The following is a 26,419-nucleotide window of genomic DNA, read 5'->3' as shown; positions in this document are numbered from 1 at the left end:
GGTTGAGCCTCAAAAGCCAGATGAATCTAGCTGGCTGCTTAAAGCGTTAGCTTTGGGCAATAGGGTTAAGTAGCTTCCTAGCTATTTTATTTTTAAGAACTGGAGTTAAATTTCAAAAGGCGAACAACAAGTGACAACCTAGCTAATACTTATTCACAAGAATTCCTAAATCATTGCTAAGAATAATGAAAATGACTGCAGTTTGTACTGGGCATTGTTTTCAGGCTGGTTGTATTGGTGCTAGCTAGGTACCAAGCTAAAGCTAGCTAGGTACCAAGCTAAAGCTAGCTAGGTACCAAGCTAAAGCTAGCTAGGTACTAAGCTAAAGCTAGCTAGGTACCAAGCTAAAGCCAGCTAGGTACCAAGCTAAAGCTAGCTAGGTACTAAGCTAAAGCTAGCTAGGTACCAAGCTAAAGCCAACTAGGTACCAAGCTAAAGCCAGCTAGGTACCAAGCTAAAGCTAGCTAGGTACTAAGCTAAAGCTAGCTAGGTACCAAGCTAAAGCCAAGTAGGTACCAAGCTAAAGCCAGCTAGGTACCAAGCTAAAGCCAGCTAGGTACCAAGCTAAAGCCAGCTAGGTACCAAGCTAAAGCTAGCTAGGTAACAAGCTACAGCTAGCTAAGTACCAAGCTACAGCTAACTAGGTACCAAGCTAAAGCTAGCTAGGTACCAAGCTAAAGCTAGCTAGGTATCAAGCTAAAGCTAACTAGGTACCAAGCTAAAGCTGGCTAGGTACCAAGCTAACGACAGAAGACGGTTGATTGTCAGGGGCAATAAATTCCATTATCTTGGCTTTAATGGATTTCGCCCTTTGCGTTGTCTTGCTGAAAATGTTCTTACTCTTTCAAATGACTGCTGGACTTGTTGACTGCTCGATCCACACAGCAGACATTGTGGGCGAGGTTAGGAACGCTGTGTTGCACGTGTAGCACAACATTTTACGCAGCGTCATTACGTCATGTACCTTCGTTATATACGTTTGCATGGCGGCTTATAACATCCGCTTTAAACTCGACATCGGGCCGATACCAATATGTTCACTGTTATATTGTGTATCCCTAGTTATTATAAATAACAATTAAACTGTTTCACGAAAAACAGGCACGCAGAACGGTAGGAATTGTAAGATAAATTGACATTCCACATGAGGAAGGTTGCCGACTCCTCGTGTTGCCTACCAGCAACTTCAGGAGAGTAAATGGCAGAATCTGCGAAAAGCCAGCAGGAGTGGGTCTGGATCTCTGGCGCCCTCTTGAGGCATCAAACCGTGAGCTTAAAGCATCAGACACGCTCAGTGCATATAGTTGATTTTATTAAAACACAGGCTGTTTCTATATATGGAAAAATACAAGTGTAAAAATTCTGTCGACCAAAATTTTTCTTAGTTGGGGAAAAGCCCTAGTATTGAGGCTTTGAATGATTTTGTGTTGCTCCTCATCAACCTTGAGAAAGAGAGATGCTCTGCAGAGGCTCAATTACGCCTAGATTATTCAGATCCTCTTTGCTTTTGTTATGAAGGAATAAGAGCTAAATACAAAAGCCAAAACAAGGATCCTAGCTGTTCAGACAGAGGGTCATGAAGTAGTATCCAGACAAGGATCTTAGACAGAGGGTGAGGACCCACACATAGAAATACAATTACCAATACCAACATTCCCATTCAAGTCCACTGTGTTATCTGATGTGTGGACCCAAGCGGCTAGGTTGAAGATACCCGGTGTTAGGACAAGTTATGAAGAAGAGACAGATTTGTGGAACCAACGCCGTTGCTAACTGGCATCTCAGATCCCTTAGTTTAGAATTCAACTTAGCCGAGCAGCAGACATATTGACTTCACCCGTAAGTGTGGCCACCATTGGTCCGGGTTGCTTTATTCTATTAATTCTATTTCTGTGGCTACACACGGGCGGTCAGGGAGAGACGGAGGGCAGCATAGCAGCTTAGACAGACTCAGAGAGAGAGAGAGAGAGAGAGAGAGAGAGAGAGAGGTCTTACTTATAGAAATATAATTACCAGGATGAACATTCCCATTCAAGTCAATGTTCTGTGATGAGTGAACTGGCTTTATCCTGTCTAGTGATTCTATTTCTATGGCCACACACTGGCTGCCTGGGAGAGACAGAGAGAGACGGACCCTCACACACAGGGCCCCAGGGGTAGAACCTGGAGAAAGACGTCCAGCCGGGCCGTTGCCAAGCGACAGAGAGAGGGAGTTAATCACATGACAGGGCCAGGACGGCGGCAACGTGTCGGCGAGGCAACGGGTCGGCTATCTGACACCAGACACAGACAAGCCAGTGTCTACTGTGATTCGCTGAGAGGGAGGGAGATGGGAGGGAGGGGGCAGGAGGGAGAAGACAGAATCTTTGGAACGCATCACCTCCCTTCTTCTCCACCTCCTCCTCCTCAGACTCTAACACAGAACAAATCAACACAGGAATGCCAGATTAGTGAAGAGGAAAATGAGAGGGGGGGGGTAAGATAGGGAGAGAGACAAAGAGAGAGGACGGGTTAGGAAAGGGAGAGGAGAGAGAGCGAGAAGAGAGAGAGCGAGAGGAGAGAAGGGGATTAGTCATGTGAAGTGAAGAGGCTTTAATTGAATACAGTGTTCCCTGCATAGTGTAGTTTTAACTATAATTTATTTTACTCCGTCTGCCAGGCTTCCTGGTCTCCATCCAACCCTTAAGGAGGCTCAATGATTTCACTACACAGATCAGACACACGCACGCACACACACACACACACACACACACACACACACACACACACACACTTAAAGAGGCTCGGTGACTACACCACACATATCTGAGACAGAGCAGAGAGCCCATTTCAAACCCCTTCACTCTATCACAACCAGCTGTGATCAGGAGGCCCAGGGGACGGTTTGGCCGGGGTAGGCCGTCAACGTAAAATAAAAAAAAACAGTTCTTAACTGACTGTTTCTAGAATTTTTTTGCAAATGTAAAAAAATAAAAAAATAATAAATAAAATAAAAATAACAAACAGAAATACAATATGTACATAAGTATTCACCCTTTGCGATGAGACTCGAAATTGAGCTCAGGTGCATCCTGTTTCCATTGATCATCCTTGAGATGTTTCTACAACTTGATTGGAGTCGACCTGTGGTAAATTCAATTGATTGGACATGATTTGAAAAGGCACACACCTGTCTATATAAGGTCCCACAGTTGACAGTGCATGTCAGAGAAAAAAACAAACCATGAGGTCGAAGGTAACAAGGAATTGTCCGTAGAGCTCCGAGACAGGATTGTGTCGAGGCACAGATCTGGGGAAAACATTTCTGCATCATTGAAGCCAAGAACACAGTGGCCTCCAACATTCTTAACTTCTTGCGTCGAGCAATCCCGGATCCGGGATCCTATTTATTGCCTCAAGCTCATTAGCATAACGCAACGTTAACTATTCATGAAAATCGCAAATGAAATGAAATAAATATATTTGCTCTCAAGCTTAGACTTTTGTTAGCAACACTGTCATCTCAGATTTTCAAAATATGATTTTCAACCATAGCTAAACAAGCATTTGTGTAAGAGTATTGATAGCTAGCATAGCTATAAGCCTAGAATTCAGCCAGCAACATTTTCACAAAAAGAAGAAAAGCATTCAAATAAAATCATTTACCTTTGTAGAACTTCAGATGTTTTCAATGAGGAGACTCTCAGTTAGATAGCAAATGTTCAGTTTTTCAAAAAATATTATTTTTGTAGGACAAATCGCTCCGTTTTGTTCACGTTTGGCTACGAAAAAAACCTGTATCCAGTTATAGCCTCAAGCTCATTAGCATAACGTAACGTTAACTATTTATGAAAATCACAAATGAAATGAATTAAATGTGCTAGCTCTCAAGTTTAGCCTTTTCTTAACAACACTGTCATCTCAGATTTTCAAAATATGCTTTTGAACCATAGCAAATCAAGCATTTGTGTAAGAGTGTTGATAGCTAGCGTAGCATTTAGCGTAGCATTTAGCGGGCAACATTGTCACAAAAACCAGAAAAGCATTCAAATAAAATCATTTACCTTTGAAGAACTTCGGATGTTTTCAATGAGGAGACTCTCAGTTATATAGCAAATGTTCAGTTTTTCCTGAAAGATTTTTTGTGTAGGAGAAATCGCTCCGTTTTGTACATCACTTTTGGCTACCAAAACAAACCGAAAATTCAGTCACCAAAACGCCAAACTTTTTTCCAAATTAACTCCATACTATCGACTGAAACATGGCAAACGATGTTTAGAATCAATCCTCAAGGTGTTTTTCACATATCTCTTCATTGATATATCGTTCATGGAAGCCTGCTTTCTTCTCTGAATTCCATGGAAAAATACTTGCAGCTGAGGTTTGCGCACCAATTTCGACGCTGGACACCGGGCGGACACCTGGTAAATGTGGTCTCTTATGGTCAATCTTCCAATGATATGCCTAATACGTCACAATGCTGCAGACACCTTGGGGAAACTGCAGAAATTGTGGGCTCATTCCTGTCGCATTCACAGCCATATAAGGAGACATTGGAAAACAGCGCTTCAAATATTTTGCTCATTTCCTGTTTGAAGTTTCATCTTGGTTTCGCCTGTAACATCAGTTCTGTGGCACTCACAGATAATATCTTTGCAGTTTTGGAAACGTCAGAGTGTTTTCTTTCCAAAGCTGTCAATTATATGCATAGTCAAGCATATTTTTGTGACAAAATATTGCGCCTAAAACGGGCACGTTTTTTTATCCAATAATGAAATAGCGCCCCTATAGCTTCAAGAGGTTAAATGGAACAAGTTTAGAACCACCTAGACTCTTCGTAGAGCTGGCCGCCAGGCAAAACTGAGCAGTCGAAGGAGAAGTGCCTTGGTCAGGGAGGTGACCAAGAACCCAGTGGTCACTCTGACAGAACTCCAGAGTTCCTCTGTGGAGATGGGAGAAACTTCCAGAAGGACAACCATCTCTGCAGCACTCCACCAATCAGGCCTTTTATAGTAGAGTGACCAGACGGAAGCCGCTCCTCTGTAAAAGGCATATGAAAGCCCACTTGGAGTTTGCCAAAAGGCACTTAAAGACTCTCCGACCATGAGAAACAAGGTCTGATGGTCTGATGAAACCAAGATTGAACTCGGCTTAAGGAAACCTGGCACCATCCCTACGGTGAAGTATTGTGGTGGCAGGTGTTTTTCAGCGGCAGGGACTGGGAGACTAGTTAGGATCAAGACAAAGATGAATGGAACAAAGAACAGAGATCCTTGATGAAAACCTGCTCCAGAGCTCTCAGGACCTCAGACTGGGGCGAAGGTTCACCTTCCAACAGGACAACAACCCTAAGCACACTGCCAAGACAACACAGGAGTGTCTTCGGGACAAGTCTCTGCATGTCCTTGAGTGGCCCAGCCAGAGCCTTGACTTGAACCTGATCAAACGTCTCTGGAGAGACCAGAAGATAGCTGTGCAGAAATGCTCCCCATCCAACCTGACAGAGCATGAGAGGATCTGCAGAGATGAATGGGATAAACTCCCCAAATACAGGTGGGCCAAGCTTGTAGTGTCATACCCAAGAAGACTCGAAGCTGTAGTCGCTGCCAAATGTGCTTCAGCAAAGCACTGAATAGAGGGACTGCTCTGCGCTACAGAGGGTAGTCAATGGGATTAGCCTGCCAGACCAGTCGTGACCTCGTTGTCAATGGGATTAGCCTGCCAGACCAGTCGTGACCTCTTTGTCAATGGGATTAGCCTGCCAGACCAGTCATGACCTCTTTGTCAATGGGATTAGCCTGCCAGACCAGCTGTGACCTCTTTGTCAATGGGATTAGCCTGCCAGACCAGCTGTGACCTCTTTGTCAATGGGATTAGCCTGCCAGACCAGTCGTGACCTCTTTGTCAATGGGATTAGCCTGCCAGACCAGCTGTGACCTCTTTGTCAATGGGATTAGCCTGCCAGACCAGCTGTGACCTCTTTGTCAATGGGATTAGCCTGCCAGACCAGTCGTGACCTCTTTGTCAATGGGATTAGCCTGCCAGACCAGTCGTGACCAATTTGTCAATGGGATTAGCCTGCCAGACCAGTCGTGACCTCTTTGTCAATGGGATTAGCCTGCCAGACCAGTCGTGACCTCTTTGTCAATGGGATTAGCCTGCCAGACCAGTCGTGACCTCTTTGTCAATGGGATTAGCCTGCCAGACCAGTCGTGACCTCTTTGTCAATGGGATTAGCCTGCCAGACCAGCTGTGACCTCTTTGTCAATGGGATTAGCCTGCCAGACGCTGTCGTGACCTCTTTGTCAATGGGATTAGCCTGCCAGACCAGTCGTGACCTATTTGTCAATGGGATTAGCCTGCCAGACCAGTCGTGACCTCTTTGTCAATGGGATTAGCCTGCCAGACCAGCTGTGACCTCTTTGTCAATGGGATTAGCCTGCCAGACCAGTCGTGATCTCTTTGTCAATGGGATTAGCCTGCCAGACCAGCTGTGACCTCTTTGTCAATAGGATTAGCCTGCCAGACCGGTCGTGACCTCTTTGTCAATAGGATTAGCCTGCCACTCTATTAATCTGTGGTTACTTTGTGTGCATCTCAAATGGCACCCTATTCCCTATATAGGGCACTTTTCAGGAGAGCAGGTAGCCTAGTGGTTAGAGCGTTGGACTAGTAACCTAAAGGTTGCTGGGTCAAATCCCTGAGCTGACAAGGTAAAAAAAATCTGTAGTTCTGCCCCTGAACAAGGCAGTTAACCCCACTGTTCCCCGGTAGGCCGGCATTGCCAATAAGAATTTGTTCTTAGTTAAATAAATACAAAATATTTGAGAGCTCTGGTCAGAAGTAGTGCATTTTAGAAACAGACTGTTTTACAACAGGCCAAAGCCAATCACACTGTCAAATCAATAAACCAGGGATCAACCCACTCCACTGGACCAATACACCTAAAGAGGCATGCGTCCCAAATGGCACCCTATTCCCTGTATAGTGCACTACATTTGACTAGGGGCCGGAAAAGTAGTGCACTATCTATGGTTTAGGGTTCCATTTATGTCAGATCCAGTCAATGCTGTAACACAGGTTAACAAACTATTTTAGATAACGACACAAGCAGGACTTCTCCCTGTAATATGTTACAAACCTCACAGGGTCTACTAAATCAACCTCATACATACAACTCCTTATCAGACGTTGAAGTTGGACCCGACCACCCCTGTCTGGCCCCGGATAATGGTACAGTCTGGTACAAGTGTTTGGACAAAACCCTTAATCACTGTTCTCCTTCTATCTGGGGTCAGAGTGGCACATTCCAAATCTCTCTGCTTCAGCAAGCCCTTGGAATTCATCAAGTCTGAAGAGAGGGAAGGAAGAGAGGAGAAAGAAGAGAGGTGAGGAAAGAGATGAGAGGGAAGTAAGGAGGAGAAGGAAGGAGGGAAGAGAGGAGAGGGAAGGAAGGTACTAATATAGAAGAGAGAGGGGAGACTGATGGGAAGGAAGGTACTAATATAGAAGAGAGAGGGGAGACTGACTGGAAGGAAGGTACTAATATAGAAGAGAGAGGGGAGACTGACTGGAAGGAAGGTACTAATATAGAAGAGAGAGGGGAGACTGACTGGAAGGAAGGTACTAATATAGAAGAGAGAGGGGAGACTGACTGGAAGGAAGGTACTAATATAGAAGAGAGAGGGAGACTGACTGGAAGGAAGGTACTAATATAGAAGAGAGAGGGGAGACTGACTGGAAGGAAGGTACTAATATAGAAGAGAGAGGGGAGACTGACTGGAAGGAAGGTACTAATATAGAAGAGAGAGGGGAGACTGATGGGAAGGAAGGTACTAATATAGAAGAGAGAGGGGAGACTGACTGGAAGGAAGGTACTAATATAGAAGAGAGAGGGGAGACTGACGGGAAGGAAGGTACTAATATAGAAGAGAGAGGGGAGACTGACTGGAAGGAAGGTACTAATATAGAAGAGAGAGTGGAGACTGACGGGAAGGAAGGTACTAATATCGAAGAGAGTGGGGAGACTGATGGGAAGGAAGGTACTAATATAGAAGAGAGAGGGGAGACTGATGGGAAGGAAGGTACTAATATAGAAGAGAGAGGGGAGACTGACGGGAAGGAAGGTACTAATATAAAAGAGAGAGGGGAGAATGATGGGAAGGTACTAATATAGAAGAGAGAGGGGAGACTGACTGGAAGGAAGGTACTAATATAGAAGAGAGAGGGGAGACTGACTGGAAGGAAGGTACTAATATAGAAGAGAGAAGGGAGACTGACGGGAAGGAAGGTACTAATATCGAAGAGAGTGGGGAGACTGATGGGAAGGAAGGTACTAATATAGAAGAGAGAGGGGAGACAGACTGGAAGGAAGGTACTAATATAGAAGAGAGAGGGGAGACTGACGGGAAGGAGAGTACTAATATAGAAGAGAGAGGGGAGACTGACGGGAAGGAAGGTACTAATATAGAAGAGATAGGGGAGACAGACTGGAAGGAAGGTACTAATATAGAAGAGAGAGGGGAGACTGACGGGAAGGAAGGTACTAATATAGAAGAGAGAGGGGAGACTGACGGGAAGGAAGGTACTAATATAGAAGAGAGAGGGGAGACTGACTGGAAGAAAGGTACTAATATAAAAGAGAGAGGGAAGACTGACTGAAGGAAGGTACTAATATAGAAGAGAGAGGGGAGACTGACAGGAAGGAAGTGTACAGTCAACTACCAACCTTCTGTCAACTACTAACCTTCTGTCAACTACCAACATTCTATCAACTACCAGCCTTCTATCAACTACCAACCCTCTGTCAACTACCAACCCTCTGTCAACTACCAACCTCCTGTCAACTTCCAACCTTCTATCAACTACCAACCCTCTGTCAACTACCAACCTCCTGTCAACTACCAACCTTCTGTCAACTACCAACCTTCTATCAACTACCAACATTCTGTCAACTACCAACCCTCTAAACTACCAACCTTCTGGCAACTACCAACCTTCTATCAACCACCAACCTTCTATCAACTACCAACCTTCTGTAAACAACCAGCCTTCTGTAAACTGCCAGCCTTCTGTCAACCACCGACCTTCTGTCAACTACCAACCTTCTGTCAACTACCAACCTTTTGTCAACTACCAACCTTCTGTCAACCACCAACCTTCTGTCAACTACCAACCTTTTGTCAACTACCAACCTTTTGTCAACTACCAACCTTCTGTCAACCACCAACCTTCTGTCAACTACCAACCTTTTGTCAACTACCAACCTTTTGTCAACTACCAACCTTTTGTCAACTACCAACCTTTTGTCAACTACCAACCTTCTGTCAACTACCGACCTTCTGTCAACTACCAACCTTCTGTCAACTACCAACCTTCTGTCAACTTCCACTCTTCTGTCAACTACCAACCTTCTGTCAACTACCATCCTTCTGTCAACTACCAACCTCCTTTACTGTCATCTACCAACCACCTCTTCTGTCAACTTCCAAACTCCTCTCCTGTCAACTACCAACCTTCTCTCAACTACCAACCCTCTGTCAACTACCAACCACCTGTCAACTACCAACCTTCTGTCAACTACCAACATTCTGTCAACTACCAACCCTCTAAACTACCAACCTTCTGACAACTACCAACCTTCTATCAACTACCAACCTTCTATCAACTACCAACCTTCTGTAAACTACCAGCCTTCTGTAAACCGCCAGCCTTCTGTCAACTACCAACCTTCTGTCAACTACAAACCTTTTGTCAATTACCAACCTTTTGTCAACTACCAAACTTCTGTCATCTACCAACCTTTTGTCAACTACCAACCTTTTGTCAGCAACCAACCTTCTGTCAACTACCAACCCTCCTCTTCTGTAAACTACCAACCGACTCTTCTGTCAACTACCAACCTCATCTTATGTCAACTACCAACCTTCTGTCAACTACCAACCTTCTGTCAACTACCACTCTTCTGTCAACTACCAACCCTCTGTCAACGTCCAACCCTTTAAACGACCAACATTCTGTCAACTACCATCCTTCTGTCAAATACCAACCTCCTTTACTGTCAACTACCAAACTCCTCTCCTGTCAACTACCAACCTTCTGTCAACTACCAACCTTCTGTCAACTACCAACTACCTCTTCTGTCAACTACCAACTTTCTGTCAACTACCAACCTTCTCTCAACTACCAACCCTATGTCAACTACCAACTACCTGTCAACTACCAACCTTCTGTCAACTACCAACCTTCTATCAACTAGCAACATTCTGTCAACTACCAACCCTCTAAACTACCAACCTTCTGGCAACTACCAACCTTCTGGCAACTACCAACCTTCTATCAACTACCAACCTTCTATCAACTACCAACCTTCTGTAAATTACCAGGCTTCTGGCAACTACCAACCTTCTGTCAACTAACAACCTTCTGTCAACTACCAACCTTTTGTCAACTACCAACCTTCTGTCAACTACCAACCACCTCTTCTGTAAACTACCAACCTCCTCTCCTCTCAACTACCAACCTTCTGTCAACTACCAACCTTCTGTCAACTACCAACCTCATCTTATGTAAACTATCAACCTTCTGTCAACTACCAACCTTCTGTCAACTACCAACCTTCTGTCTTCTGTCAACCTCATCTTATGTAAACTACCAACCTTCTGTCAACTACCAACCTCCTGTCAACTACCAACCCTCTGTCAACTACCAACCCTCTGTCAACTACCAACCTCCTGTCAACTACCAACCTCCTGTCAACTACCAACCTTCTGTCAACTTCCAACCTTCTGTCAACTTCCAACCTTCTGTCAACTACCATCCTTCTGTCAACTACCAACCTCTTCTTCTGTAAACTACCAACCTTCTGTCAACTACCAACCTCTTCTTCTGTCAACTACCAACCTTCTATCAACTACCATCCTTCTGTCAACTACCAACCTCTTTACTGTCAACTACCAACCACCTCTTCTGTCAACTACCAACCTCCTCTCCTGTCAACTACCTGCCTTCTGTCAACTACCAACCTTCTGTCAACTACCAACCTTTTCTTCTGTCAACTACCAACCTTATATCACCTACCAACCTTCTGTCAACTGCTAGGAAAAACTCCCTCGAAAGGCCAAAACCTAGGACCTAGGAAGAAACCTAGAGAGGAACCAGGCTATGTGTGGTGACCAGTCCTCTTCTGGCTGTGCCGGGTGGAGATTATAACAGAACATGGCCAAGATGTTCAAATGTTCATAAATGACCAGCATGGTCAAATAATAATAAGGCAGAACAGTTGAAACTGGAGCAGCAGCACGGCCAGGTGGACTGGGGACAGCAAGGAGTCATCATGTCAGGTAGTCCTGAGGCATGGTCCTAGGGCTCAGGTCCTCCGAGAGAGAGAAAGAAAGAGAGAATTAGAGAGAGCACACTTAAATTCACACAGGACACCGGATAGGACAGGAGAAGTACTCCAGATATAACAAACTGACCCTAGCCCCCCGACACATAAACTACTGCAGCATAAATACTGGAGGCTAAGACAGGAGGGGTCAGGAGACAGTGTGGCCCCATCCGAGGACACCCCCGGACAGGGCCAAACAGGAAGGATATAACCCCATCTCCGCCACGGCACAACCCAAGCGGTACCAACCTTCTATCAACTATCAACCTTCTGTCAACTATGAACTTCCTCTTCTGTCAACTACCAACTTTCTGTCAACTACCAACCTTCTGTCAACTACCAACCTCTTCTTCTGTCAACTTCCAACCTTCTGTCAACTACCAACCTTCGGTCAACTACCAACTCTCTCTCTATCTATCCCTCTCCCCTTGTCTCTCTCTATCTCTCTCTGAGTATCTGACGAGATAGGTAGGTTATGTTGTTCGTTGCTTTGTCCCTTGCTGTGCTGTTTTCACGAGTCATGCATTGGGTTTAAGCTGCGACTTTAGAACTTGTCTTTCTAGGTTTTCAGAAAACCAGCCCAAGCATGAATAGTGCAGGAGGTGGTTTTAGGCGGAATGTTAAATGTTTTGTGTCTCTCTTTGTACAACAGAGAAACTTGACAATTAGCCTAAGCAGTCAAGAGTAGGAGGGAGGTTCAGCCTATTCCTTCTGGAGCCCTCAAATTCAAATCTGGACCCTCTAATCAGGGACTGATTTACACCTGGGACGGCAGATGGGTGCAATTAATAATCGGGGAGAACAGAAAACCTACTATGCTTGACTCTGGTAGCATTCTGATGGATACGTGGTAGACTGTCATGCCTTGTGTGCCAGTCAGAGACTGCTGAAGACATGAAGTCAGACATGTTGTCATCGAGCCGTGGTAAAGTCTCATGTTGTAACTTTACAGATAGGACAGCGGTCGGTCGATCGCATAGACACAAACCTGAAGGGCTATAATTTCTCTCCTAAGAGAGTGCTCTCACTCTTTCTCTCTCTCTTCACCAAACTGTTTTGACCGGATTCTGAGTCACATGAACTGATAGTTTAGTTGTGGATTTAGGAAATAACATGAGATCCCTAAACACACTGTTAGTGGCCTCTGCCTTAAACATATTTGAATGTCAGAGAGAATTGGACAGAGTTCAAGAGTGTGTCAGGGAACTAAGTTCTCTCTCAGGACAGAAGCAATGGGAACTAAGTTCTCTCTCAGGACAGAAGCAATGGGAACTAAGTTCTCTCTCAGGACAGAAGCAATGGGAACTAAGTTCTCTCTCAGGACAGAAGCAATGGGAACTAAGTTCTCTCTCAGGACAGAAGCAATGGGAACTAAGTTCTCTCTCAGGACAGAAGCATTGGGAACTAAGTTCTCTCTCAGGACAGAAGCAATGGGAACTAAGATCTCTCTCAGGACAGAAGCAATGGGAACTAAGATCTCTCTCAGGACAGAAGCAATGGGAACTAAGTTCTCTCTCAGGACAGAAGCATTGGGAACTAAGTTCTCTCTCAGGACAGAAGCAATGGGAACTAAGTTCTCTCTCAGGACAGAAGCAATGGGAACTGAGTTCTCTCTCAGGACAGAAGCAATGGGAACTAAGTTCTCTCTCAGTTCCCATTCTGTCAACTACCAACCTTCTGTCAACTACCAACCTCCTGTCAACTACCAACCTCCTGTCAACTACCAACCTCCTGTCAACTACCAACCTCCTGTCAACTACCAACCTCCTGTCAACTACCAGCCTCCTGTCAACTACCAACCTCCTGTCAACTACCAACCTCCTGTCAACTACCAACCTCCTGTCAACTACCAACCTCCTGTCAACGACCAACCTCCTGTCAACGACCAACCTCCTGTCAACTACCAACCTCCTGTCAACTACCAACCTCCTGTCAACTACCAACCTCCTGTAAACTACCAACCTCCTGTCAACTACCAACCTCCTGTCAACTACCAACCTCCTGTCAACTACCAACCTCCTGTCAACTACCAGCCTCCTGTCAACTACCAACCTCCTGTCAACTACCAACCTCCTGTCAACTACCAACCTCCTGTCAACGACCAACCTCCTGTCAACGACCAACCTCCTGTCAACTACCAACCTCCTGTCAACTACCTACCTCCTGTCAACTACCAACCTCCTGTCAACTACCAACCTCCTGTCAACTACCAACCTCCTGTCAACTACCAACCTCCTGTCAACGACCAACCTCCTGTCAACGACCAACCTCCTGTCAACTACCAACCTCCTGTCAACTACCAACCTCCTGTCAACTACCAACCTCCTGTCAACTACCAACCTCCTGTCAACGACCAACCTCCTGTCAACGACCAACCTCCTGTCAACTACCAACCTCCTGTCAACTACCAACCTCCTGTCAACTACCAACCTCCTGTCAACTACCAACCTCCTGTCAACTACATTTACATTTACATTTAAGTCATTTAGCAGACGCTCTTATCCAGAGCGACTTACAAACTACCAACCTCCTGTCAACCTCCAACCTCCTGTCAACTACCAACCTCCTGTCAACTACCAACCTCCTGTCAACTACCAACCTCCTGTTAACTACCAACCTCCTGTCAACTACCAACCTCCTGTCAACTACCAACCTCCTGTCAACTACCAACCTCCTGTCAACTACCAACCTCCTGTCAACTACCAACCTCCTGTCAACTACCAACCTTCTGTCAACTACCAACCTTCTGTCAACGACCAACCTCCTGTCAACTACCAGCCTCCTGTCAACGACCAACCTCCTGTCAACGACCAACCTCCTGTCAACGACCAACCTCCTGTCAACTACCAACCTCCTGTCAACTACCAACCTTCTGTCAACTACCAACCTCCTGTCAACTACCAACCTCCTGTCAACTACCAACCTCCTGTCAACTACCAACCTCCTGTCAACTACCAACCTCCTGTCAACTACCAACCTCCTGTCAACTACCAACCTCCTGTCAACTACCAACCTCATCTTATGTAAACTACCAACCTTCTGTCAACTACCAACCTCCTGTCAACTACCAACCCTCTGTCAACTACCAACCCTCTGTCAACTACCAACCTCCTGTCAACTACCAACCTTCTGTCAACTTCCAACCTTCTGTCAACTTCCAACCTTCTGTCAACTACCATCCTTCTGTCAACTACCAACCTCCTGTCAACTACCAACCTCCTGTCAACTACCAACCTTCTGTCAACTACCAACCTTCTGTCAACGACCAACCTCCTGTCAACTACCAGCCTCCTGTCAACGACCAACCTCCTGTCAACGACCAACCTCCTGTCAACGACCAACCTCCTGTCAACTACCAACCTCCTGTCAACTACCAACCTTCTGTCAACTACCAACCTTCTGTCAACGACCAACCTCCTGTCAACTACCAGCCTTCTGTCAACTACCAACCATCTCTCAACTACCAACCTTCTGTCAATGACCAACCTCCTGTCAACTACCAGCCTTCTGTCAACTACAAACCTTCTGTCAACTAGCAACCCTCTGTCAACTACCAACCTTCTGTCAACTACTAACCTCCTCTTCTGCCAACTAGAGACTGTCATGCATAGTGTATTTATTTGATCCCAAATCAGTCACCATGCTTCATATGCAGTTATTTTCAGAAAGTATTCAGACCCCTTGACTTTTTCGGAATGTTATTACGTTACAGCCATTACTAAAATGTTCCCTCATCTACACATTATAGCCCATAGTGATAAAGCAAAAATTTTGGCAAATTTATTACAAATAAAAACCTGAAATCACATTTACATAAGTATTCAGAACCTTCACTAAGTACTTTGTTGAAGCACCTTTTGGCAGTGATTACAGCCTTGAGTGTTCTTGGGTATTGACGCTACAAACGTGGCACGCCCGTATTTGGGGAGTTTCTCCCATTCTTCTCTGCAGATCCTCTCACACTCTGTCAGGTTGGATGAGGAGCGTCGCTGCACAGCTCTTTTCAGGTTCCAAAAGAGATATTAGATCGGGTTCAAGTCCGGGCTCTGGCTGGGCCACTCAGGACATTCAGAGACTTGTCCCGAAGCCACTCCTGCATTGTCTTGGCTGTGTGCTTAGGGTTGTTGTCCTGTTGGAAGTTTAACCTTCGCCCCAGTGTGGTCTGTCGCAGGTTTTCATCAAGGATCTCTGTACTTTCATCTTTGACCCTACTCTCCCAGTACCTGCCGCTGAAAAACATCCCCACAACATAATGCTGCCACCACCATGCTTCACCGTAGGGATAGTGCCAGGTTTCCTCCAGACGTGACACAAAGAGTTCAATCTTGGTTTCATCAGACCAGAGAATCTTGTTCTTCATGGTCTGAGAGTCTTTAGGTGCCTTTTGGCAAACTCCAAGTGGGCCGTCATGTGCCTTTTACTGAGGAGTGTTTCCTTATGGAGTATACGAGCTAGCTAATTATGTGTAGTAGCTCAATGGGACGACACTGTGTTTCCTTATGGAGTATACGAGCTAGCTAATTATGTGTAGTAGCTCAATGGGACGACACTGTGTTTCCTTATGGAGTATACGAGCTAGCTAATTATGTGTAGTAGCTCAATGGGAGTACACTGTGTTTCCTTATGGAGTATACGAGCTAGCTAATTATGTGTAGTAGCTCAATGGGACGACACTGTGTTTCCTTATGGAGTATACGAGCTAGCTAATTATGTGTAGTAGCTCAATGGGACGACATGATGTCCGTTCATTAAAAGTGATTTCGTTAACCATGTCTGGAATTAAAATGTCCGTTTTTGTATTTTATCCATTAGATTAGTGGCACTAATTTAACAATTTGCTTTTAATGAATTGCTGCTGAATATCAAGAAAATATTGATTGTGAAGTAACGTAGTATATTATTGATTGACTGCTTGCCGTTTACACGTTTATAGTTGTGTAATTATTTATCCAAGGCTGGTTGCTCACACAGCCCCTCCCCTCCCAAGCACACATACAGACAAGCCCAACCCTTCCCTGTCCTGTCCTGCCTTGTCCAGTCCTGTCCTGCCCTGCCATGTCATTTCCAGTCCTGTCCAGTCCTGTCCTGTCCTGCCTTGTCCAGTCCTGTCCTGTCCTGTCCTGCCTTGTCTAGTCCTGTCCTGTCCTGCCTTGTCCAGTCCTGTCCTGCCCTGCCATGTCATTTCCAGTCCTGTCCTGTCCTGCCTTGTCCAGTCCTGTCCTGTCCTGCCTTGTCCAGTCCTGTCCTGCCCTGCCATGTCATTTCCAGTCCTGTCCTGTCCTGTCCTGCCTTGTCCAGTCCTGTCCTGCCCTGCCATGTCATTTCCAGTCCTGTCCAGTCCAGTCCAGTCCTGCCCTGCCCTGCCATGTCATTTCCAGTCCTGTCCAGTCCTGTCCTGCCCTGCCATGTCATTTCCAGTCCTGTCCTGTCCTGTCCTGCCTTGTCCAGTCCTGTCCTGCCCTGCCATGTCATTTCCAGTCCTGTCCTGTCCAGTCCTGTCCAGTCCTGTCCTGTCCTGTCCAGTCCTGTCCAGTCCAGTCCTGCCCTGCCATGTCATTTCCTGTCCTGTCCTGTCCTGTCCTGTCCTGTCCAGTCCTGTCCAGTCCTGTCCAGTCCTGTCCAGTCCTGTCCTGTCCTGTCCAGTCCTGTCCAGTCCTGTCCTGTCCAGTCCTGTCCAGTCCTGTCCTGTCCAGTCCAGTCCTGTCCTGTCCAGTCCTGTCCTGTCCAGTCCTGTCCTGTCCTGCCTTGTCCTGTCTTGTCCTGTCCAGTCCTGTCCTGTCCTGTCCTGTCCTGCCCTGCCCTGCCCTGCCATGTCCTGTCCTGCCCTGCCCTGCCATGTCCTGTCCTGTCCAGTCCTGTCCTGTCCTGTCCAGTCCTGTCCAGTCCTGTCCTGTCCTGCCTTGTCCAGTCCTGTCCTGCCCTGCCATGTCCTGTCCTGTCCTGTCCAGTCCTGTCCTGTCCTGTCCTGCCTTGTCCAGTCCTGTCCTGCCCTGCCATGTCCTGTCCTGTCCTGTCCTGCCCTGCCATGTAATTTCCAGTCCAGTCCTGTCCTGCCCTGTCCTGTCCTGTCCAGTCCTGTCCTGTCCTGTCCTGTCCAGTCCTGTCCAGTCCTGTCCTGTCCTGTCCTGCCTTGTCCAGTCCTGTCCTGTCCTGCCTTGTCCAGTCCTGTCCTGTCCTGTCCTGCCTTGTCCAGTCCTGTCCTGTCCTGTCCAGTCCTGCCCTGCCATGTCATTTCCAGTCCTGTCCTGTCCAGTCCTGTCCTGTCATGTCCTGTCCAGTCCTGTCCTGTCCTGTCCTGCCATGTCATTTCCAGTCCTGTCCTGTCCAGTCCTGCCCTGCCATGTCCTGTCCTGTCCAGTCCTGTCCTGTCCAGTCCTGTCCTGTCCTGTCCTGTCCTGCCATGTCATTTCCAGTCCTGTCCTGTCCTGTCCAGTCCTGTCCAGTCCTGTCCTGTCCTGTCCTGTCCTGCCTTGTCCAGTCCTGTCCTGTCCTGTCCAGTCCTGCCCTGCCATGTCCTGTCCAGTCCTGTCCTGTCCTGTCCAGTCCTGTCCTGTACTGTCCAGTCCTGTCCAGTCCAGTCCTGCACGCCATGTCATTTCCTGTCCTGTCCAGTCCTGTCCTGTCCTGTCCTGTCCAGTCCTGTCCAGTCCTGTCCAGTCCTGTCCAGTCCTGTCCTGTCCTGTCCAGTCCTGTCCTGCCCTGCCATGTCCTGTCCTGTCCTGTCCTGCCCTGCCATGTCATTTCCAGTCCAGTCCTGTCCTGCCCTGTCCTGTCCAGTCCTGTCCTGTCCTGTCCAGTCCTGTCCAGTCCTGTCCTGTCCTGTCCTGCCTTGTCCAGTCCTGTCCAGTCCTGTCCTGTCCAGTCCTGTCCAGTCCTGTCCTGTCCAGTCCTGTCCTGCCTTGTCCTGTCTTGTACTGTCTTGTCCTGTCCAGTCCTGTCCTGTCCTGTCCTGTCCTGTCCAGTCCTGTCCTGTCCAGTCCTGTCCTGTCTTGTACTGTCTTGTCCTGTCCAGTCCTGTCCTGTCCTGTCCTGTCCAGTCCTGTCCAGTCCTGTCCAGTCCTGTCCAGTCCTGTCCTGTCCTGTCCTGTCCAGTCCTGTCCAGTCCTGTCCAGTCCTGTCCAGTCCTGTCCTGTCCAGTCCTGTCCTGTCCAGTCCTGTCCTGTCCAGTCCTGTCCTGTCCAGTCCTGTCCAGTCCTGTCCAGTCCAGTCCTGTCCTGTCCAGTCCTGTCCTGTCCAGTCCTGTCCTGCCTTGTCCTGTCTTGTACTGTCTTGTCCTGTCCAGTCCTGTCCTGTCCTGTCCAGTCCTGTCCAGTCCTGTCCTGTCCAGTCCTGTCCTGTCCAGTCCTGTCCTGTCCAGTCCTGTCCTGTCCAGTCCTGTCCAGTCCTGTCCTGTCCTGTCCAGTCCTGTCCTGTCCAGTCCTGTCCTGTCCAGTCCTGTCCAGTCCTGTCCAGTCCTGTCCTGTCCTGTCCAGTCCTGTCCTGTCCAGTCCTGTCCTGTCCAGTCCTGTCCTGTCCAGTCCTGTCCAGTCCTGTCCAGTCCTGTCCAGTCCTGTCCTGTCCAGTCCTGTCCAGTCCTGTCCTGTCCTGTCCAGTCCTGTCCTGTCCTGTCCAGGGTGTTTGTATCCCAAATGGCACCCTATTCCCTATATAGTGCACTACTTTTCCCCAGGACCCAGGCTCTGGTCTAAAGTAGTGCACTATATAGGGAACAGGGTTCCATAGGGCTCTGGTCTAAAGTTGTGCACTATATAGGGAATAGGGTGCCATAGGGCTCTGGTCTAAAGTAGTGCACTATATAGGGAACAGGGTTCCATAGGGCTCTGGTCTAAAGTAGTGCACTATATAGGGAACAGGGTTCCATAGGGCTCTGGTCTAAAGTAGTGCACTATATAGGGAACAGGGTTCCATAGGGCTCTGGTCTAAAGTAGTGCACTATATAGGGAACAGGGTTCCATAGGGCTCTGGTCTAAAGTAGTGCACTATATAGGGAACAGGGTTCCATAGGGCTCTGGTCTAAAGTTGTGCACTATATAGGGAATAGGGTGCCATAGGGCTCTGGTCTAAAGTAGTGCACTATATAGGGAACAGGGTTCCATAGGGCTCTGGTCTAAAGTAGTGCACTATATAGGGAACAGGGTTCCATAGGGCTCTGGTCTAAAGTAGTGCACTATATAGGGAACAGGGTTCCATAGGGCTCTGGTCTAAAGTAGTGCACTATATAGGGAACAGGGTTCCATAGGGCTCTGGTCTAAAGTAGTGCACTATATAGGGAATAGGGTGCCATACAGGATGCATGCTCCTTAGTCTCTCAACCCTGCCTCCTACTCTCCCAGAATCCTCCCTGGTTGCCGTTACTTAGGATGTCAAGTTGATGGATTAATTCAACTGTATGCTACGTTAGAGAATAGCAGAGAAGAAGAAGGAAAGGGATAAAATCTCAGCTCAATCTACTCATCTGAAACCAATCCTGTCCCTGCTGTTGAAGAGGAGCCGACCAGTAGCTCTGCTCTTTCCGGAACAAACTCTGTTTTAAATGAATTGATCGTGGTTTCTTCTTTATGCCTGTATCTCTGGACTCGGTCCAAGATACAGGCTGTCTAGCACATTAGGCACCACCCCCCCTTTTGCAAGTTTGAAATGTGAGCTGCCGAGCCTGCTTGTCTGTGTGTGGTTCTGCTCTCTTCTGGCTGTGTGGCTGTGTGTCTGTGTGATGTGTTTATTGGGAGGGCAGGCAATGGCTCAGTAGACAGAGAGGATACATCTATAACAGCAACGGCTGCAGGAAGATACAACAGAGGTGAGGAAATAAAACATTTAGTTCTCCCTCTCTCTCTGTCCCCCCACTCCTCTCTCTCCCTCTCTCTGTCCCCCCCACTCCTCTCTCTCCCTCTCTCTCTGTCCCCCCCACTCCTCTCTCTCCCTCTCTCTCTGCCCCCCCCACTCCTCTCTCTCCCTCTCTCTCTGTCCCCCCCACTCCTCTCTCTCCCTCTCTCTCTGCCCCCCCACCCCTCTCTCCCTCTCTCTCTGTCCCCCAACTCCTCTCTCTCCCTCTCTCTCTGTCCCCCAACTCCTCTCTCTCCCTCTCTCTCTGTCCCCCCCACTCCTCTCTCTCCCTCTCTCTGTCCCCCCCACTCCTCTCTCTCCCTCTCTCTCTGTCCCCCCCACACCCCTCTCTCCCTCTCTCTCTGCCCCCCCACACCCCTCTCTCCCTCTCTCTCTGCCCCCCCCCCCCCTCTCTCCTTCCTTCGCTATCTCTCTCTCTCTCTTTAACCCTTGAGCGGCAGCAGCAGAAAACCAGGTCCTTTATGTTCTAGAGTAGACTGAGACATTCTCTATGATCCCGTCCTCCAGTCCTCCTCTCTGCTGTCTGTCCTCCTGTCCTCCAGTCCTCCTCTCTGCTGTCTGTCCTCCAGTCCTCCTCTCTGCTGTCTGTCCTCCTGTCCTCCTCTCTGCTGTCTGTCCTCCTCTCTGCTGTCTGTCCTCCTGTCCTCCTCTCTGCTGTCTGTCCTCCTGTCCTCCTGTCCTCCTCTCTGCTGTCTGTCCTCCTCTCTGCTGTCTGTCCTCCTCTCTGCTGTCTGTCCTCCTGTCCTCCTCTCTGCTGTCTGTCCTCCTCTCTGCTGTCTGTCCTCCTCTCTGCTGTCTGTCCTCCTGTCCTCCTCTCTGCTGTCTGTCCTCCTCTCTGCTGTCTGTCCTCCTCTCTGCTGTCTGTCCTCCTGTCCTCCTCTCTGCTGTCTGTCCTCCTCTCTGCTGTCTGTCCTCCTGTCCTCCTGTCCTCCTCTCTGCTGTCTGTCCTCCTCTCTGCTGTCTGTCCTCCTCTCTGCTGTCTGTCCTCCTGTCCTCCTCTCTGCTGTCTGTCCTCCTCTCTGCTGTCTGTCCTCCTCTCTGCTGTCTGTCCTCCTGTCCTCCTCTCTGCTGTCTGTCCTCCTCTCTGCTGTCTGTCCTCCTCTCTGCTGTCTATCCTCCTATCCTCCTCTCTGCTGTCTGTCCTCCTGTCCTCCTCTCTGCTGTCTGTCCTCCTGTCCTCCTCTCTGCTGTCTGTCCTCCTCTCTGCTGTCTGTCCTCCAGTCCTCCTCTCTGCTGTCTGTCCTCCTCTCTGCTGTCTGTCCTCCTGTCCTCCTCTCTGCTGTCTGTCCTCCTCTCTGCTGTCTGTCCTCCTCTCTGCTGTCTGTCCTCCAGTCCTCCTCTCTGCTGTCTGTCCTCCTGTCCTCCTCTCTGCTGTCTGTCCTCCTGTCCTCCTCTCTGCTGTCTGTCCTCCTCTCTGCTGTCTGTCCTCCTGTCCTCCTCTCTGCTGTCTGTCCTCCTCTCTGCTGTCTATCCTCCTGTCCTCCTCTCTGCTGTCTGTCCTCCTGTCCTCCTCTCTGCTGTCTGTCCTCCTGTCCTCCTCTCTGCTGTCTGTCCTCCTGTCCACCTCTCTGCTGTCTGTCCTCCTGTCCTCCTCTCTGCTGTCTGTCCTCCTGTCCACCTCTCTGCTGTCTGTCCTCCTGTCCTCCTCTCTGCTGTCTGTCCTCCTGTCCTCCTCTCTGCTGTCTGTCCTCCTCTCTGCTGTCTATCCTCCTGTCCACCTCTCTGCTGTCTGTCCTCCTGTCCTCCTCTCTGCTGTCTGTCCTCCTGTCCACCTCTCTGCTGTCTGTCCTCCTGTCCTCCTCTCTGCTGTCTGTCCTCCTGTCCTCCTCTCTGCTGTCTGTCCTCCTCTCTGCTGTCTATCCTCCTGTCCTCCTCTCTGCTGTCTGTCCTCCTGTCCTCCTCTCTGCTGTCTGTCCTCCTCTCTGCTGTCTATCCTCCTGTCCACCTCTCTGCTGTCTGTCCTCCTGTCCTCCTCTCTGCTGTCTGTCCTCCTGTCCTCCTCTCTGCTGTCTGTCCTCCTGTCCTCCTCTCTGCTGTCTGTCCTCCTGTCCTCCTCTCTGCTGTCTGTCCTCCTCTCTGCTGTCTATCCTCCTGTCCACCTCTCTGCTGTCTGTCCTCCTGTCCTCCTGTCCTCCTCTCTGCTGTCTGTCCTCCTGTCCACCTCTCTGCTGTCTATCCTCCTGTCCACCTCTCTGCTGTCTGTCCTCCTGTCCTCCTCTCTGCTGTCTGTCCTCCTGTCCACCTCTCTGCTGTCTGTCCTCCTGTCCTCCTCTCTGCTGTCTGTCCTCCTGTCCTCCTCTCTGCTGTCTGTCCTCCTCTCTGCTGTCTATCCTCCTGTCCACCTCTCTGCTGTCTGTCCTCCTGTCCTCCTCTCTGCTGTCTGTCCTCCTGTCCACCTCTCTGCTGTCTGTCCTCCTGTCCTCCTCTCTGCTGTCTGTCCTCCTGTCCTCCTCTCTGCTGTCTGTCCTCCTCTCTGCTGTCTATCCTCCTGTCCTCCTCTCTGCTGTCTGTCCTCCTGTCCTCCTCTCTGCTGTCTGTCCTCCTCTCTGCTGTCTATCCTCCTGTCCACCTCTCTGCTGTCTGTCCTCCTGTCCTCCTCTCTGCTGTCTGTCCTCCTGTCCTCCTCTCTGCTGTCTGTCCTCCTCTCTGCTGTCTATCCTCCTGTCCTCCTCTCTGCTGTCTGTCCTCCTGTCCTCCTCTCTGCTGTCTGTCCTCCTCTCTGCTGTCTATCCTCCTGTCCACCTCTCTGCTGTCTGTCCTCCTGTCCTCCTGTCCTCCTCTCTGCTGTCTGTCCTCCTGTCCACCTCTCTGCTGTCTATCCTCCTATCCTCCTCTCTGCTGTCTGTCCTCCTGTCCACCTCTCTGCTGTCTGTCCTCCTGTCCTCCTCTCTGCTGTCTGTCCTCCTGTCCTCCTGTCCTCCTCTCTGCTGTCTGTCCTCCTGTCCACCTCTCTGCTGTCTATCCTCCTATCCTCCTCTCTGCTGTCTATCCTCCTGTCCACCTCTCTGCTGTCTGTCCTCCTGTCCTCCTGTCCTCCTCTCTGCTGTCTGTCCTCCTGTCCACCTCTCTGCTGTCTATCCTCCTATCCTCCTCTCTGCTGTCTGTCCTCCTGTCCACCTCTCTGCTGTCTGTCCTCCTGTCCTCCTCTCTGCTGTCTGTCCTCCTGTCCTCCTGTCCTCCTCTCTGCTGTCTGTCCTCCTGTCCTCCTCTCTGCTGTCTGTCCTCCTGTCCACCTCTCTGCTGTCTGTCCTCCTGTCCACCTCTCTGCTGTCTATCCTCCTATCCTCCTCTCTGCTGTCTGTCCTCCTGTCCACCTCTCTGCTGTCTGTCCTCCTATCCTCCTCTCTGCTGTCTGTCCTCCTGTCCTCCAGTCCTCCTCTCTGCTGTATGAACAAAGCTTCCTTTTTGAAAGTCTTAACCCTCTTGTTCTGCCATGCTATTGTCTCATGGGGATTGGTTGCCAGAGAGAGAGAGAGAGAGTGGAGGGAGTACAGTGAGAGAGGATGAGGAAGAGGGGGAGAGAGAGTGGAGGGAGTACAGTGAGAGAGGGAGAGGAAGAGGGGGAGAGAGAGTGGAGGGAGTACAGTGAGAGAGGGAGAGGAAGAGGGGGAGAGAGAGTGGAGGGAGTACAGTGAGAGAGGGAGAGGAAGAGGGGGAGAGAGAGTGGAGGGAGTACAGTGAGAGAGGGAGAGGAAGAGGGGGAGAGAGAGTGGAGGGAGTACAGTGAGAGAGGGAGAGGAAGAGGGGGAGAGAGAGTGGAGGGAGTACAGTGAGAGAGGGAGAGGAAGAGGGGGAGAGAGAGTGGAGGGAGTACAGTGAGAGAGGGAGAGGAAGAGGGGGAGAGAGAGTGGAGGGAGTACAGTGAGAGAGGGAGAGGAAGAGGGGGAGAGAGAGTGGAGGGAGTACAGTGAGAGAGGGAGAGGAAGAGGGGGAGAGAGAGTGGAGGGAGTACAGTGAGAGAGGGAGAGGAAGAGGGGGAGAGAGAGTGGAGGGAGTACAGTGAGAGAGGGAGAGGAAGAGGGGGAGACACAGAAAGCTGTAAAATAGTGACTGGTCTGAGTAGTGCAAAAATAAGAAGAAGCCCTTTCTTCCTGATTCCTGCAAATAAGAATTTGTAGACATGTGAGGAGCAACAAGACGGGGAGGAGGTGTCCCACTGTGGGGGGGGGGTGTCCCACTGTGGGGGAGGGAGGAGGTGTCCCACTGTGGGGGAGGGAGGAGGTGTCCCACTGTGGGGGGGGGGGGGGGGAGGTGTCCCACTGTGGGGGAGGGAGGAGGTGTCCCACTGTGGGGGAGGGAGGGAGGTGTCCCACTGTGGGGGGGGGAGGTGTCCCACTGTGGGGGAGGGAGGAGGTGTCCCACTGTGGGGGGGGAGGTGTCCCACTGTGGGGGGGGGAGGTGTCCCACTGTGGGGGGGGAGGTGTCCCACTGTGGGGGGGGTGTCCCACTGTGGGGGGAGGAGGTGTCCCACTGTGGGGGGGGGTGTCCCACTGTGGGGGGGGAGGAGGTGTCCCACTGTGGGGGGAGGTGTCCCACTGTGGGGGGGGGTGTCCCACTGTGGGGGGGGGGGGTGTCCCACTGTGGGGGGGGAGGGGAGGTGTCCCACTGTGGGGGAGGGAGGAGGTGTCCCACTGTGGGGGGGGAGGTGTCCCACTGTGGGGGGAGGAGGTGTCCCACTGTGGGGGGAGGAGGTGTCCCACTGTGGGGGGGGGGGGAGGTGTCCCACTGTGGGGGGGGTGTCCCACTGTGGGGGGGGGAGGTGTCCCACTGTGGGGGGGGGGAGGTGTCCCACTGTGGGGGGGTGTCCCACTGTGGGGGGGGGTGTCCCACTGTGGGGGGGGAGGTGCTCCACTGTGGGGGGGAGGAGGTGTCCCACTGTGGGGGGGGGGGGTGTCCCACTGTGGGGTGGGGGGAGAGGAGGTGTCCCACTGTGGGGGGAGGTGTCCCACTGTGGGGGGGGGGAGGAGGTGTCCCACTGTGGGGGGGGCTGTCCCACTGTGGGGGGGGGGGGGTGTCCCACTGTGGGGGGGGGGGGAGGTGTCCCCACTGTGGGGGGGGGGAGGAGGTGTCCCACTGTGGGGGGAGGGAGGAGGTGTCCCACTGTGGGGGGGGGGGGGTGTCCCACTGTGGGGGGGGAGGAGGTGTCCCACTGTGGGGGGTTAGTAGTAGTGGCTGACAGGTTGAATAACTGACTGACTGACTGACTGACTGATTAACTAACTAACTAACTGACTGACTGACTGACTGACTGATTAACTAACTGACTGACTGACTGGCTGATTAACTAACTGACTGACTGAGTAACTGACTGACTGGCTGAGTAACTAACTGACTGACTGATTAACTAACTAACTAACTGACTGACTGACTGACTGACTGATTAACTAACTGACTGACTGACTGGCTGAGTAACTAACTGACTGACTGAGTAACTGACTGACTGGCTGAGTAACTAACTGACTGGCTGATTAACTAACTGACTGGCTGAGTAACTAACTGACTGACTGATTAACTAACTGGCTGGCTGATTAACTAACTGACTGGCTGACTAACTGACTGACTGACTGACTGGCTGACTGACTGTCTGAGTAACTAACTGACTGGCTGACTGACTGGCTGATTAACTAACTGACTGGCTGACTGACTGTCTGAGTAACTAACTGACTGGCTGACTGACTGTCTGAGTAACTAACTGACTGTCTGAGTAACTAACTGACTGGCTGAGTAACTGACTGACTGGCTGATTAACTAACTGACTGACTGTCTGAGTAACTTTCTGACTGACTGACTGATTAACTAACTGACTGGCTGAGTAACTAACTGACTGACTGATTAACTAACTGACTGGCTGAGTAACTAACTGACTGACTGTCTGGCTGGCTGAGTAACTAACTGACTGACTGACTGATTAACTAACTGGCTGGCTGATTAACTGACTGACTGAGTAACTAACTAACTGACTGACTGGCTGAGTAACTAACTGACTGACTGATTAACTGACTGACTGATTAATAACTAAATGACTGTCTGTCTGACTGATTAGTTGACTATCTATCTATCTAACTGACTGACTGACTGACTGACTGATTAACTGACTGGCTGACTGGCTTTGTGGTGTGGTTTAGTTGGTTGTCCTCCCCCATTCATTACCCAATTGTGTAGAGCTGAATGAAACACTTGTTCTCCTCAATATCAGGGAAGTTTCCA

The 26,419-nt window shown here is 49.6% G+C and overlaps 1 protein-coding gene across 2 annotated transcripts in view; it reads left to right on the top strand.

The window, feature by feature from the left end:
- LOC135505269 (zinc finger MIZ domain-containing protein 1-like) overlaps nucleotides 1–26,419 on the top strand; it is a 341,310-nt gene that overhangs the window by 239,976 nt on the left and 74,915 nt on the right. The window contains exon 1 of one of the 2 annotated variants that reach the window (XM_064924480.1): nucleotides 19,841–20,165. The exons of the other annotated variant lie outside the window; for it this stretch is intronic. The gene's annotated coding sequence lies outside the window, so the exon portion shown is untranslated. Of the gene's footprint in view, nucleotides 1–19,840; nucleotides 20,166–26,419 lie in introns of those variants that run through there. 2 annotated transcript variants of the gene reach the window in all.

This window comes from Oncorhynchus masou, chromosome 18 (assembly GCF_036934945.1).
Source record: "Oncorhynchus masou masou isolate Uvic2021 chromosome 18, UVic_Omas_1.1, whole genome shotgun sequence".
NCBI lineage: Eukaryota > Metazoa > Chordata > Actinopteri > Salmoniformes > Salmonidae > Oncorhynchus > Oncorhynchus masou.
Note: the sequence above shows the minus strand (reverse complement) of the source record. Positions and strands in the feature narration are given on the sequence as shown.